The sequence below is a fragment of the Poecile atricapillus genome, chromosome 1 (assembly GCF_030490865.1).
Source record: "Poecile atricapillus isolate bPoeAtr1 chromosome 1, bPoeAtr1.hap1, whole genome shotgun sequence".
Lineage (NCBI taxonomy): Eukaryota > Metazoa > Chordata > Aves > Passeriformes > Paridae > Poecile > Poecile atricapillus.
In genome coordinates, this window is record NC_081249.1 from 121,969,167 (window position 1) to 121,983,830 (window position 14,664).

General features: G+C 39.6%; 1 protein-coding gene across 2 annotated transcripts in view; it reads left to right on the forward strand.

Annotated features, from left to right (window-relative positions):
* The window catches only part of MPPED2 (metallophosphoesterase domain containing 2), a 101,429-nt gene that overhangs the window by 57,163 nt on the left and 29,602 nt on the right, over positions 1–14,664 (forward strand). The gene's annotated exons all lie outside the window — the stretch shown is intronic.

Below are 14,664 nucleotides of genomic sequence, written 5' to 3' on the forward strand. Positions count from 1 at the left end.
TAATTCTGTGGAGCCTTGGGTAGCATTTTTTCTAAATTCTCATGCTAAGAACAGCCACAGTCCTTTCAAACTGTACCAGAGACCTGAACTTGAGTGATGGTGATAATCATTCTGTTGCTTGGCATTCCCAATTGTCAGAAGTACGGAGATGTTAATTTATGTGCACCTCTAAGAAGGGCTTATTATAAGTTTATAACTTATTTTTGATGTCAGGCTTGTTTTAAGATTGAAAGTAGGAGAAGAAGGAAGGATGACAGGGGTTGAATCAGAAAATGAGACAGACCTATATATGCATTAGAAATTTTCCCCTTCATCTCATCTTTGTTGTCTTGGCCTGCAGACCTTGGTGATAGTCCTGACAATGCTTTTTCCAGGTTATATTGTATGCATTAGTGCTGGCTAGAAAACTCTCATCTAGCTCTGTATCTCACATTCTTGACTTGAGCTACTAATCTTTTAATTTAAGTCATAGCCTTTAGCTACTAGTTTAAATCAGCCTGACATTGCATAGCTAAAAAATAAGTAATGCTCTAAATCCTGCAATATCAGCAAATTGTGAAGGATGATCTTAATTCAGATTAGGAATCATCTCCTCGAGACATCCCAAAGTAATTTTTTTGTAATAGCAGCTCAGGGGGCAGGGCACATAATGCCTTGGGTAGTTTTGGGTGGGTTTGAGGCTTTGCCTGCAGGGTGAGGAGCTGAGGAAGGTTTGCTGCTAAGGTTGAGATTGTGTTCAGCTGCTTTTGTAGGTGTGCACCAGACTTGGAGGGCCTCTGAGGCACCCAGTGATTAGGAAGTGTAGGCCTATTTCCAGATTTCTTTGGATAAGATTCACCTGAGCTCAGCTTCCTCCAGCACTACTGGAGAGACCTGAAGAACACAGAATCCAAGTCTGGAGGACAGTGAGTTTGGTATTCTGAAAGGGAGAACTCTGAGTGTGATTTATGTCCCACCCTTGCACTTTATTCTTTTAGGGGCTGAGATTCTTCTTTTTCCCTTCCCAAATCTATAATGGAAATCTGTCATCCTTTTGTCTCCAGCTGCATTTAGAAGTTCTTTCAATTTACAGGTGTACACATGGATTTAGAATGTTTGCTCTGGAATATTAAGGGACATCACAGCAAGGCCCTGAGTTGTCTTAGCTGTAAAAATTGAATGGCATATGTATCCTGACCTAGTCATGGAAGGCAAACTTGAATTAATCTTTCATATAATCCATTGATAACTGGATTTTTCCGATTAGTGGTGCATGATAAATGAAGCTAGATTGTTAGAAACTGACACTGAGCTCGAGCCAAGTGCAGACTTCTCTCTTGACTGATACTTAATTTGTGTTCAGCTGCGAAAAATTGTTGTCAAATCACGTTTTGAGCAGCTGTTGGTATGGAGTTGAGGCTACCATTTTCAATACAGCTTTTTAGATCAATCAGCCAGTCTGTGCTGAGAGCAGAAATGTGGTATTGTCTGTGCATTTTCTCTTACCCCTGCCCTCCCTTTTTTTCTTTTTTTTTTTTTTTTTTTTTAAATAATGACAGTTTCTAGAAAAGTGAAAATTTACTAATTTTTTGTGGTTTAGCCAGTCTTTCAGAGGAAGGAAAAGTCCCATCAGATATTAGAAAAATCTGCTCTAATTTTTTTCTGTGCCTGGAAACTGAGGCAAAATGATCAGACAAGCATTTTACCACTACTTAAATTTTTATACTCTCTCCCCTTGAATCACATCTTGCTCTATTTCCATAAATCTTCAAATTACCCCAAAGGAAGGGAATTTGTGGGGTTTTGTATGTATTTATGGCCTCCTTATCCCAATTAGTTCTGTCACAGAAATGGAACACTGGTCATTAGCCCAGGAGATGTGCCAACCCTAACATGAGATAAGTTGGCATGTTCAATTTATGTGCAGTTCTATAAGTATTTCCAGAGGGGGGAGGAAAAAATTTCTCATTTGCTGATAAAGCTACTGGTTTTAATTTTAAAAAGAGGGATCAAACCAAGAATAACAGATGTGATTCTGGAGGTTTCAGCCTGTCAGGGGTTTCTAAGAAGTAATTGCCAGAGTACTGGGAAGGCTGGCTATAAGTCATCTATCTAGAAAATGCAAATTGCCAACTCAGTGTAAATACAGAAAAGAAATATCAGTTCATATTCATTACATGTTATTACTCATGGTACATCTAAAAGCTTTCTAAAGACCTAAGAGAATTCGAGTCGTGCCTCCTAACTTACAATTTAGCAGAATTTGTGAGTAAAAAATAACTTACAATACATGGGAGCATTCATGTGTATTTGCAGTTGGAATGTGCGGTGGTGCATAACAACAGCCTCTAAGGAGCAGAAAATTTGAATTTAGCCTGATGGTTCTGAGAGTATTAAATGGCATTAGCTGGAGGGAAGTTGAAAAGAAGAGTCTCAGCCCCTAAAAGAGAAAAGTGCAAGGGTGGGACATAAATCACATTCAGAGCTTTGCTCATTTTCTGAGGTGAAGAATGTAAGTGACATTTTCACACCTTAAATAGGAGATTCTTTGATGTACCTTGAAGGAACAAAATGGCTGAAGATTTTCCATTTGGTCTATAGATAACAATCCACAAAAACATTCCCCTCCTTTCTCTTCCTTCTGACTTTGCCCTATGAACCTGGCTTGTTTGGTGGGAAAATAATTGATAGTTTATGCAGTAAAAAAAATTCTGTAAGATTCCAGCAAAAACGTTTTCTCCTTGGGAGATTTGAGATGGAGGTCTCTTATTAAACAGGATAGAAAATAAAACCAGTGATGGATTTATGAATTTTTAAATCTTAAAACTCCTTCTGTGAGGTAAACATAAGCATAACTCATACTGATGTATCTGTGAAAGGGTAAGGAGAGACAGTCTGTTTTTCCTGCAGCTTTGGGTGCTGAATATGCATAAGTGAATTAGCCTAAGTTTTACTTAAATTCAAATGTTATTTTAAAATACGTGTTGTTTTTTTAAATTATATTTGAAATTGTTCATCCGTGCTAAGGGCTGAATTTACCATAGTATGCTGTAGACGTTTGGATACAAATATTCTCACAATGTATGTTTTCTAATGAAGCTTTAAAAGCATTCAATCCACCAGAGAACTGCAGTTAACTGGAGCCAGAATTTGTTGAAACCACATTTTGACAGAAACAATTGTTCAGGGAGAATATTTTTTTGCTGTTTTATTTTGTTCTGCTGATCACCTCTATAGGTAACTTTTGTGGTTTTTTTTGCTTATTTGAAAATGAAAAGTAGTTGAAAAGAAAAAGTGTTGTGATGTACTTTATTTTGTGTGCATTGAAATTCGTGATTCCTAATTTTATGAATAATGAGGCAATAGGCTTATTTATGGATTTTAAATTCTGTTCTGCATAAAAATTTCACAAAAAATGTCAAAAGCTGTAAAATAATCTAACAAAACAATCCTTTATGTCATTTTTAGCTATGAAAGTGAGCAAATTCTACTCATACCTAACAGAATGAGAAGTAAAGCTGGAGATCTGGGACTTTCAGCCTATATATATATTTAGATAACTGGAGATACATGTATCTTTTTGAAGGGAGAAATATGTAGTGTAAAAGCTAATTCAGTATAAATGAATGCATGTTAATGGTTAACAGAATCAGCTTTATGGGGATAACTGAAAAGCACCACAAATGTAAAAGATGACAATCAATTATTTAAATAACGGCTGAAATCTGTGATTTACATCATTGTGATGAAAATTAATTCATCCTGAATGGAGCTGGGAATAAAGCTCTTCCCCTCCTGACAGGAACAGCAGCATTGTTCAGCAATATCCTGCACGTTTGTCAAGTTGTAGCTTGTTCGGGTCTCAAGAGCAGAAGCACAAAGCTGGCCTCCCAGTTGCTTTTAATGAATACTAGTGGGTTTTTCCTATGTCCAAGAATTTGATCTGTAGGGTGATCCAGAGGTCAAGAACAAACGGCTCACTATCACTCACGTCTGCGGAGCCAAGGCTTTCATTTGCTTTTTTTAGTAACTCTAGAGGAAGTGCCTTAACTCTTTTTCAGAAGCAAAGTTTTAATTGGCATAGATAATGCAACCTTAAGAAAGCAGAGACAGGTTCAGACATCGCCTTTAAAAATAATGTTTTGTGCAATCTTTTCTTTTTCTTTTTAGCCCAGTGTAAAATTTGGGGTTTCATCAAATGACTTTACATCAGTTTAAAATTATTTCTCTAACTCGGTTTCTTTCTCTGCTTGGTTTGCTGTGATATTTTAGTACAAGCAGCTCTAAGTTAGTACTTCTGCCTTGTTCTGATCAGTGTTTTCAGACTCTGTTTATCCTGTCAGAAAAGTGTCAGGGGTTTTTTTTCTTTCCAATTATAAGTTTTGTAATGCATCATGGATTTTGCTGACAGTCTTCAAGTTCTTGAAATAGCAAGCAAATTAACAGCAGATATTGAGCGTGAGGACTGGAAAACCAATTGGCAACTCACATGATGGGATTCAGATACACTGATGGGTTGGAATGGATCTCATTTCTTTTATTTTCATGGTCTTAGTTGGCAATTAGCTTGTGTCTAAACAAAGGAGGGGTAGAAATTGGACTATTCAGCAATAAAGTTCTTTGCTATTTAGTGGTGAGGAAAGCAGGGGAGACTGGACAAGCCTGTGTGTGTTGCACCAGTTTTTCAGGAATTCTGGTGTTTATGCAGTTGAAGTCAGCAACTGAGAAAATTATTGGCAAAGACTGAAGTCTCCTGTCTGTATGTTAAACAAACACACCAGCACTGCAGCGTGGTTGTGTTTAAAGGTGCAGGCTTCTGTTTCATTTTTCTTGGCATTTGTCCGCCAGGTCTCTCGGTTTAGAACTGAAGAATGAATTCCCCTGGTCTAGAATTGCAGCGGTTTGTTTACATTTTTTGCCTTCTTGGGAATGTAGCTGATTTTTCTTTGGTCTCCTTGATATCAGATTCACTTCCAAGTAAAAAAAAAAATTGTCCTGTTTACTTTTAAAAGCTTTCTTTTTTTTTTTTTTTTTTTTTAATGTAAAGAGTGGGATGTTTGTCATTTTAAATACACTCGCTCATAAGTAATTTTTAATACTGTGGTGCAAACCTGCCCTATTTAATTCTTTGGACAGCTCTGCATCCTGGCAGTGGGGCAGATGATGAGGTCTTGATCTCTTCTTCAGGCTTGACTTCAGCAGGAATAAGAATTTTAGAGTATTCATTACTAGTGTGAACAAATAAACTGTGCCTATTTGTGAGTGGAATTCTAGCCAGTTAAATGAGACATAAAATGATTGCACTCCTAGCTCTTTTGAATCTTTCCTGGTGTAGAAAGAGGAATTTGAATTCTGCCACAGCAGTACAAACAAATGATTCAAGAAATCTGGTCTGAGTCTCTAATTCTTGCTCCATTTTCCTGTAGTTCAGTTTTTTGCCATGCAAAGAAGCAGAGAGCCAGAATGAGAGCTGTGGGTGTTGGGGCGTTGATTATTTATGGTGGCCTCCTCATTTGTAGTTTGAAGTATGGTTTGCTCAGCAAGAAGGACATTTTAATAGACAAGCTGTGCTTATACTTGTAGTTTTGCTTTGGTTGGTGTGTTTTTATTTGCCAGAAACAAGCAGTTTGCTTTCCTTTAGCTGAACACTGAGATAACACAGTGGTCACTGTGGTGTTCCTGCGCAAGGAGCAGGCTGAAGGCATTCACAGCCAGTGAGGAGTTACCAGGAGTAGGAAAGAGAATACTGCAGAACTGCTGACATTTTTAACTCTGTAGCATCAGACTTGGGAGGCAGTTTGAGCCCCTTAAAGAGTGGAAGCTGAGAAAGAGGAGTTAAGGCAAGAGTTAACCCAAATCTGGGGATAGGCTGTTCTGCACAGGGCTGGACTCCTTTGCCATGTGTGGATGCTTGCTCAAATTCTCCTGTGCAGCTTCTGCACTTCAGGACTCCTGCTTTTCCATTTCCTTTCACCTGCACATGCACCATAGCTCTTTGTGGTGGTCTGGTGCAGAAGGGAAGAAAGAAAAAGCTGCAAATTCCATGCTGTTAAGGTTAACTGAAAAATTACCTCGCTCTAGGACAGCCACCTTCACGGTAGGAGAGGGGAGAAGGAAGAGAGGAGCTTCAGCTTTGATGAGCTGACATCAGAATGGATTTTGCATTGCTTGGTGCTCTTCAAGCCTCATTACTTCCATTGCTTCATTTCTCCTGTGCCCTAAGCAAGAAGAATTAGGGAGCAGGTGGATGCTTTGAGTGACAGGCAGAGAAGCCTGTTGGAGGATGTGTGGGTGAGCACAGTCAGGGCCTGGAGCTTGGAGCACAGGGCAGAGGAGCCAGCACTCCAGTGAGGAGCTGGGTGGGACACCAAGACTTTGCTATAGGGTGGGGAGATCAGGCATGGGCTGTACCTGTGGAAGGGTGAGTTTGTGTTGGGTCTGGCTGAGCTGGAGCTTGTTTCCTCCCAGCACCATCCCAGTGCTGCATTCTGCAGTGGCAGCTGGAAAGGTGTTGATAACACCCCTGTGTTTTGGCTACAGCATTAGCACTGCTTTTTTCCAACATCTCTCCCCTCCATCAGCAGGCTGGGCAAGATTTTGGAAGGGGACACAGCTGGGAGACCAAAGGAGTGTGCCATACCATATGACATATCTATATAAAAGCTAAGGAAAGTGGGGGGATGACGTTTGATATTTACATATTTTGCCTTCTGGAGCAACCACTCCACATGATGAAGCCCAGCTTCCTGGGAAGTGAAATGAATGAAATTAGGATGGAGGAGGTGACAGGGAAGAAGGTGGTTTGGTATGTGAAACAGATGCAATCTACAGGTGGTTTGTTTCACAGTTCATCTATTCAGGACAAACAGGAAAAAATGTGGAAGAATTTACATGGCAGGTAGAGTTGACAATAAAGCTCACATGATGTAATGGTGATAAAGTGCAATAGAAATGGAGAAGCAATTATTTTTTATTTTATTTAAATCCAAAAGTTAAGTCAAAAAGTAAGTGACTAAATTTTGTTAGCTCCCAGTGAAGGCTAAGATTTCTCGTGACTGTCTACCAGATTATTTGGGTCATATCTATCTAATACTTATTGATCAGAATGCTAACTTTACCCTGACATGTGTATAAAATACTTAAAGTAATTCACAGAAGCCATGAAATAAAGCAAAAATTGTACATGCACTTTAAATAAGAGACCACTGATTGTGAATCAGAGCATAGACATAAAGGTCAAGAGTGACAACTACATTCATCAGATTTTCATGAGAATCTGTTCAGCAGAACAGATCTGGCACCTTATTTCAGGAGTGGTCAACACTCATGGATTCAGTTGAAAATCAATGAGACCTGTGGGTATTTTTAACCACCTCTAAACTGTTTAGGTGCTGGTCTATATTATGGTTTGTGTACATGTGAAATTCGAGGATTGCTGACATTTCTAACATTACTAGCTGAAAAACTAAGCTGAATATCAAAATCTCAGTGTGGCTGAGAGCCACATTTGTGATGCACACACAGAGAAGGCTCAAGCAGTGGTTTGCAAGCAGGAAGATGCCAGCAGCTTATCCTTGTTCCTTCACAGATGTGCCTGAGCTGCACAGACCCGTAGTGAGTTCAGGAATCTCAAAGCCACAGCACCTCTGCTGTCTCCTCAGTTAATATTGCACGGCCAAGGGCATCATTTTCCAGTACCTGGGAGAAAGCCCTGGGAGCTCCTCTTCAGCATTTCAGATAAACACTAAACAGAATATTTCTTAACAGATGTGCTTGGCTGTTTGCCTTCCACACTGACCCCGTGCCCACAGCTGCTTTGACAAAGGGAATAATGCTTCCCAGGAGCGATCTCATAATGATTTGAAATCATCTGACAACTCTGCCATCGTATTTATTTTGCAAGTAACGTGGCTACTTGAGTTTTGTGTCTGCAGATTTGCCAGCCTGTCTGTCCCTCTGCTTCTGGGGAACTCTCACAAGTTTTGCTGCTTCAGCAGCATTTGTAGCATGGGTAGAACTGGCAGGAAGGTTGTGGGGTCTGGTTCTTCAGAAAGCTGGTTTATTTTTGCACATATGTGGGTCAGTGTTTCTCACTGACAAAAGCTGCTATTTGCAGCTGCTAACTGCGTTAATCTCTTGAGTCAGGTTTATTGGTTTGTACCTTGAGAATATACTTAGGGCTGTGTAATTTTATATAATTTTATATAAGTAATATGTAAAGTAAGCTTTATGTAAGAAGGAAGGCAGTCTTTCAGTCTCCTTTTCCTGGCACAGATTTTAATGCATCTTGTTTTCAAAACTGGGAATGTAATACATTTCAAGAAAGGTGTTCTCTTTAACACTTCTCTTGGTGTTCCATCTGGGCTGCTTGGGACACTTCCATGGCCTGCACTGCCAGAAAAAGGAGAAAGACAACCTGAGTTGCTAGTCTGAAAGCTGGAGTCCTGAAGTGTTCCCATTTTTAAAATGGAATTCCCTAAAACATAGTAATCTCAAGCTATTGCTACCTGAATTTGGTTTTTCAGTTTTCAGTAAGTTTGGCTCCTTCTTCTGTCTATGTATATAACATAAGTTTCTTGTTTCTTTAAAAACTTGCAAAGTGCCATTTTAAGGAAGATTGTCTTCCACTGCCTATTAAAAAGATCCTTGCAGATATTTTTTTTTTTTTTTTTTTAATAAACTCATAGATATATAGGGTTCAAGAGCTTATAATGCTGCATATATAGAGGTGGAACATTTGGGAAAGCTTAGAAAATGACAGAGTGAACCAAGTACAGATCACTCTGCACAGCTCCAGATGGGCTATGTGGCATCTCTGCTGGGCTGTAACATCTGGTCCCATATTGCAGGGTTCATGTAACAGTCAGTTCCTTCCCTGACAGTATTGTATTTCTGATCCACGTATGTATAGCTGAAAAGTATAGTTGCTACAACCTTTAGAATCACCTAATATCAACCTAGAAATTCAAGTGACCCTGGAAGAGTGAGATGAAGGTGTGATTTGTTTCAGAGAAGTATTTTGTTGTTGTTTTGTGGATTTTGGAGATAGAATATTCAGAGATACATGGACTGATGGTTCATCTGGAAACGAGCTGTTCTAGCACACAACAGTGAGTCCTCGCTGTAAGGATGTGCCTTTAGCTGATAATTACTAGCAATCAATCTGCCTAGAATGTACACCTTTTCTTATTTATATTCCAGTCCTGTAACCTTCCCTATTCTCTTGTGCCTTTGTTCTATTAATCTACAAAACAGGGCTTGACTTGTGATTAGTCCTCAGAGGTTGTTTCTATTAATCAGGCTGCAAAACAGGTCTACTTGGATGTTCTGTAGCAAGTGCTTAATGTGCTCTCCTTGTCAGCCCACAGCACAGAGCTGCTGGGGTTGTCTTAAATGGCAGTGAAATCAGTGAGGTGTCTGCTGCACTTTCTTTGTGTTTACATCTTGATTTTGTTGCTGCAGGAGGGGGAAAATAGAGGGAAATAATTGCAGCCCTATGGAAAATTGCATAAGTAAGTGACATTTGTGGCTACGTGTTGCAGGACAGCTCCTGTCACAGCAGAACCACCAATTACCTGTGTTTAAAATGTGAAGAACATGCCTGGTTATAAGTGTGAGGATTAAAAGTCAAACTCTGGTCACAGGTGGGACTAAGTTTTAAACTCTTTGTAGAATTTGAGGGATAAGTCTATCCCCATAACATTCACAGGGTTGTTTAAGAGAGTGTTTCTCTGCAATAGGTAGAAAGCCAGAGAGATTTTTTTTTGTGATATTTACATATATATATATATATATATATAATAGTCTAAGAGCTGATTTACTGAGAAAAAAACCAAACCAACAAACCCCAAACTGAACTGTTTGTAACACTTCAGTTATTAGACCTTGCCATAAAATTTGAACAAAAAACAGCACGTGTAGTGAGAAACTAATCTAGTTTCATTATAGAAGAAACTACAAACTATAAAAATGTAATGATTTATTCTTCTAATTAAATTCAGTATTTCTTGCCTGTAGGAGGAAGGTACATATTTTAAAATGTATCAAAAGAAACAAACCAGATTGCTAGTTATTTTTTTCTACGTTGTTCCTTTGGCTTTTATTTTATTTTTTTTTTTAAAGTTTTTGTTATGTTGATGACCTGTCCCTTAGCCAGCTCAATAAAGTCTGCACTGAACTAAAGAACTGCTGTCTGTCTGGAAAAAACACTGGCCCCAAGGCAGCAGGGTTAGTCTCAGCTGCTTCGCTCTCCTCTCACTGTGCCCATTTTTTCCTCTATTCCCATGGCACATGCATCAATTTCTCCAGTGCAAAAGCTGAAATCACCAGCCTTTGCAAAACTGGCCCAGTCTCGATGTCCAGTGACATCTGCACACGAATTCTTGTTGGCTGTGCTGAGAACCCATCCCTTAAGGCTTCACACCATCACTCAGCTGCTAATTTGGAAGGTTTTGTGCTGCCTGCCCCCAGCATTTCCCAGCAGGACCAGGAGAAGGGGCTGCCAAAGGAGTTTTTTCCCAGCCAGGACCAGGAGAAGGAGCTCCCAAATGAGTTGTGCCTTGTGAACTCACTATGGCCAGTCTTTACTGTGTGGATGGAGCTGGAATTTTGGGTTTTCCCTGCAGCAAACCCGAGGTGTTGAAGAGGGCTGACCACCGGAAGGGGACAGAGAGCAAAGGCATTTTTCAGAGGTTTTAGTCACCTGAATTAGTAACTTGGACAGTTTGTACCATCCAAGGTGACTTATCCCACTTCTAGCCATTGTTAGATAATGCTTTTTCAAAGCCACCACTGTGAAATTTTACATATACTGTACTTATTAGGAACAGAAAAGAAATAGGTGCTCTAATGTGGTTTTCTCTAGTCAGATTCCTTTTGGTAATTTCATTTTCACCAGCCATTTCTACCTTTTTTATTTTATTTTATTTTTTTTCCCCCTCCTTACTTCTTTTTCCTCCCTCCTTACCATTTCCCCAATTATCAGAGAAATCAGTCTTCCTGCATTGATTCATTTCGACCAGAGTCTGGAAGGCACAGGGAATCAAATTAACTAATATTTTACTTTTGCATGTGATTAATGCTAATGCTCACAGAGAAGAAAATACTTTGCTGTGATTTAATTTTCATTCTCCAGTTGAATCCCAGTGATTTAATTTTGCAGAGGGCTGTCTCTCTGCTTATTGTCTCTTAAGGAATCATAGAAGTTAGAGATGGAAAAGGCCCATTAAATCATTCTGCTGTTGCAGGATTGTCTCCTACACTATATTTTTGTATATTATGCCCAGTTTTAATGAATGAAAAAAAGCAGTTTCAGTTAATTCTTTTTGAGATTGTACCTCAATGTAGTGAAGATTTTACCAATAGGAGCTAATATTCTGCTTATATGTTTCCTATGTTTATTTTATTAAAAAAAGAATAATCCAAACTGTGCCATGTTTGATGAGATGAGCCTAAAGATTTCTTGTACCCTGCATGATGTTACTTTTCTAGCCTTGTGCCATTTATTTTATACCCTCAGTCTTTGTAATCCTTTCAGATTTTTCACTTTTCCTCTTTGTTATTTCAGGGGAGTTGTCTGATATTCCAGGGTATTGGTTTTTGGTTGGTTCATTGTCTGGGCTGGTTTTTTTTTGTTGGTTTTGTTTTTTTTTTTTTTAATTTTCACCAGAAGCTTAGAACCAAACTGCAGAATTTTGTCACTGCTGTTGATGAGGAGGGATCCTTGGCTGCCTGGGACACTGATGGAGGATGGTGACTGTGTTTCACAGCTTCTGCAAGAAGTCTAGGCTTGCATCACACTATAATGTCCTGGCACAGCCACGTGTGTAGCCCAGATCATTTTATTCTTTTCCCCATTCATGTTGCAAGCCCATGCATAATTTGCTGTCAACAGCTGCCCCTGGGTCTTTTATTTTAGCTTAACAGGTTAGGGTTTCTTCCTCTCACTGATTATTTGTGGTTTGCAATTCTCTTCAAATGTATTAGCCTGCATTTTTTTTTCAGAAGGAATCCCCTTTTCTTACTTATCTCAGTGTTTCTAACCTCCTTTGGCATAATTTCTTTCCCCACTGTCATGTTTATAACACTTCTCACTATATTGAAATCTGTGAATTTAATTAATGCACTGTTTACCCGTTCTTCCAGATCATTAATAAAGATGTTAAATAAAACTGATCTTAATACCAATCCCTGTGGCAATATGCTAGCACCTCCCTTGTGCTGCTGCAATCTATTTATTTATAGCCCTTTAGCCACTATTCAGCCGTGTGATAGTCCTCGTAAGCAAGCCAATTTTAGGCTTTTGAAAAGGTATTGTGTCACATTTTGCCAAAGTCTGGGGTGATTCAATCTACTATATTATTTTAATCTACTGACTTGGCTGAATTTAATATATGTACAAAAATTAAACGTGATGAAGTAGAGCTGTGGTTTTTGGAGCACTTTGAGATCTTGGCAGCTGAGCAGCTATAATTCGCTTTTCTTAGAGCAATTACACCTCCTCCACCCCCACCCACCCCCCACCCCAGTTACACCATAATTTTATTTTGTGCTGCATTTAGACTTACTAGGAGAGGATTCTCAGTATTGGTCCGTAATTCACAGTGTACTGATGGGTGCCATGTTCCTCACTGCTTCGCCAGGATTTGATTTTAAATACAGAACCACTCTAGATGGAATTGTTCTGTCAGTATTTGAATTGTTGACAGTTTGAATTGTCTATTGCTTGTTTGTCTGCAGTTGTCATTTTATTTTGTCATTTATATGCATATATTTATTTACATTTATATACATATATATATTATAAAGCATACACGAGTCTACTTGAAATTTTATTTGTGTTTGCAAAAGCAATAGTAAACTCTTGTCTTAATTTTAAGTGCACACTTTCATCCTTGTGAAATTTGTAAGATTTATCTGTTTGCTTAAGTTGAACGTGGGTTAAGTGCTTTCTTGCTGTGCAGCTTAGGGGTATGGATCATTTGTTTAATAGCACACTGAGTTTGTATTTCATTTAAATTCAAAGGTTTAAAGTGGAATAGGAAAAATTTTGCGCTTCACAACTTCGTGTGCGTCAGTATAAACTTGAATAAGGAGTTGTGCCATCCAGCAGTTGAATGAAATTCAATTTTGTCTTGTGAGATTTAACTTTCTCTTACTATGTTTGGCTTGATTTTACAAGCTCTGTGCAAAATCCCATTTTTACTCTACAAATTGTAGGGTGGAGAAGTTGTTTATCCCACCTTGGTTGGAATGGCATGATTTGCAAGTCACCACTGAGTCACCATATCTGGGATAAGAAAAGGTGTTAAAATCTGGGTCAGAGGCCTGATTTAGGTCTGTGCTAATCCAGAGCTCTACAGGAGCACAAAACCAGAGCACTTGTCAATGCCTCTTGCCTGCTTGGGGCTGGGCAGCTCTGCAGTCTGAGCAAAGTCACCGTGGTGCTGTGCTCAGACATCACTGACCACTTTGAGCCAGGATTTCTTCCTTTTCCCTAAGCAGCGAGGTGCTGCATTTAATTTAACTTCAAACACAGTGATTTTCATGTCACCTTAAAGCATTTTAACACCACTGAAACTGGGGAGAGGAGGGTAGGTTGTGGAACACTGCTTAATCTCAGTTCCACAGTCACACTGAGTCTGAGCTCTGCGGTGTTACCCCTTAGCACGGCTTCCTCCGCATCAGCTGGGTCTCTGTTTCATTCCCCAGACTACAATTACCAGGTGTGTGCTCCAAATTTTGAACTGGCCAAGTTTACACCGGGTAAATACTTTGCTTTTCGTTGCTGCAGTGCTCTGGTTTGGGGTGCAGGGGCTTGGTGGAGTTCTAATGTCAGCTACACCAAAATAGGCTTTACTGTCTTGCTGAATGATGACTTCAGAACAGAATTAGTACTTCAGTGAGATCTGCTAATAATCAATAGCTACTGATGGCCAGTGGAGTGTAGTGAAACATCACACAGGTTGCCCAGAGATGTGGCAGGTGCCCCATCTCTGGAAATATTCAAAGCCAGCTTGGGTGGCTTTGGGTCATCTGTTGAAGATGTCCCTGCTCATTGCAAGGGGGTTGGACTGATTTTAGTGTGTGATGTACATTAATTGGTACAGACTGTAGTAAGGGGTGGAACTGAATTTTTAGAGTTTGTTTGCAGACTGCCAGGCAGCTGCTGTGCACACTGTGACTGTGCCTTCATTTAGGAAAAACATGTGGGTGCCACAAGGGTGAAGCACCCACATGTGTGGATGAGGGAACAAGGGAAGGAGAGTCCCAGCTCCAGCACTGTCTCACTGTACAAGGTGCAGGAAATAATTGGCTTCTTTCTTTAATTTCTCCATCTACAAAATAAAGCTAGTAACAGCTACATGATTGCCATTTAGGCAGGAGTGTCAGCACACAAAACACTTTGAAAGTGCCAAGTATTGTTAACTTATTTTTAGAGAGGTGATCCAGCAAGGTCCTGAGCAAATTTCCTCCTTGAATGATTTCAAAGGAGCCAGAAGGAGTGTTTGCCCCCTTGAAGTCTGTGTGCTTGCTGGGCTACTTGGCTGGATCATTGCACTGGAAAGCTAAGTAGGTGTCTATTTTTTGCAGGATAAGAAGGGGCGTATTTGAGATACTGTTGAAGTGGAATAGATAGCTGTGTTACTTCAAGTGGGAGCTGATAACGTGTGATTTCAGGACACT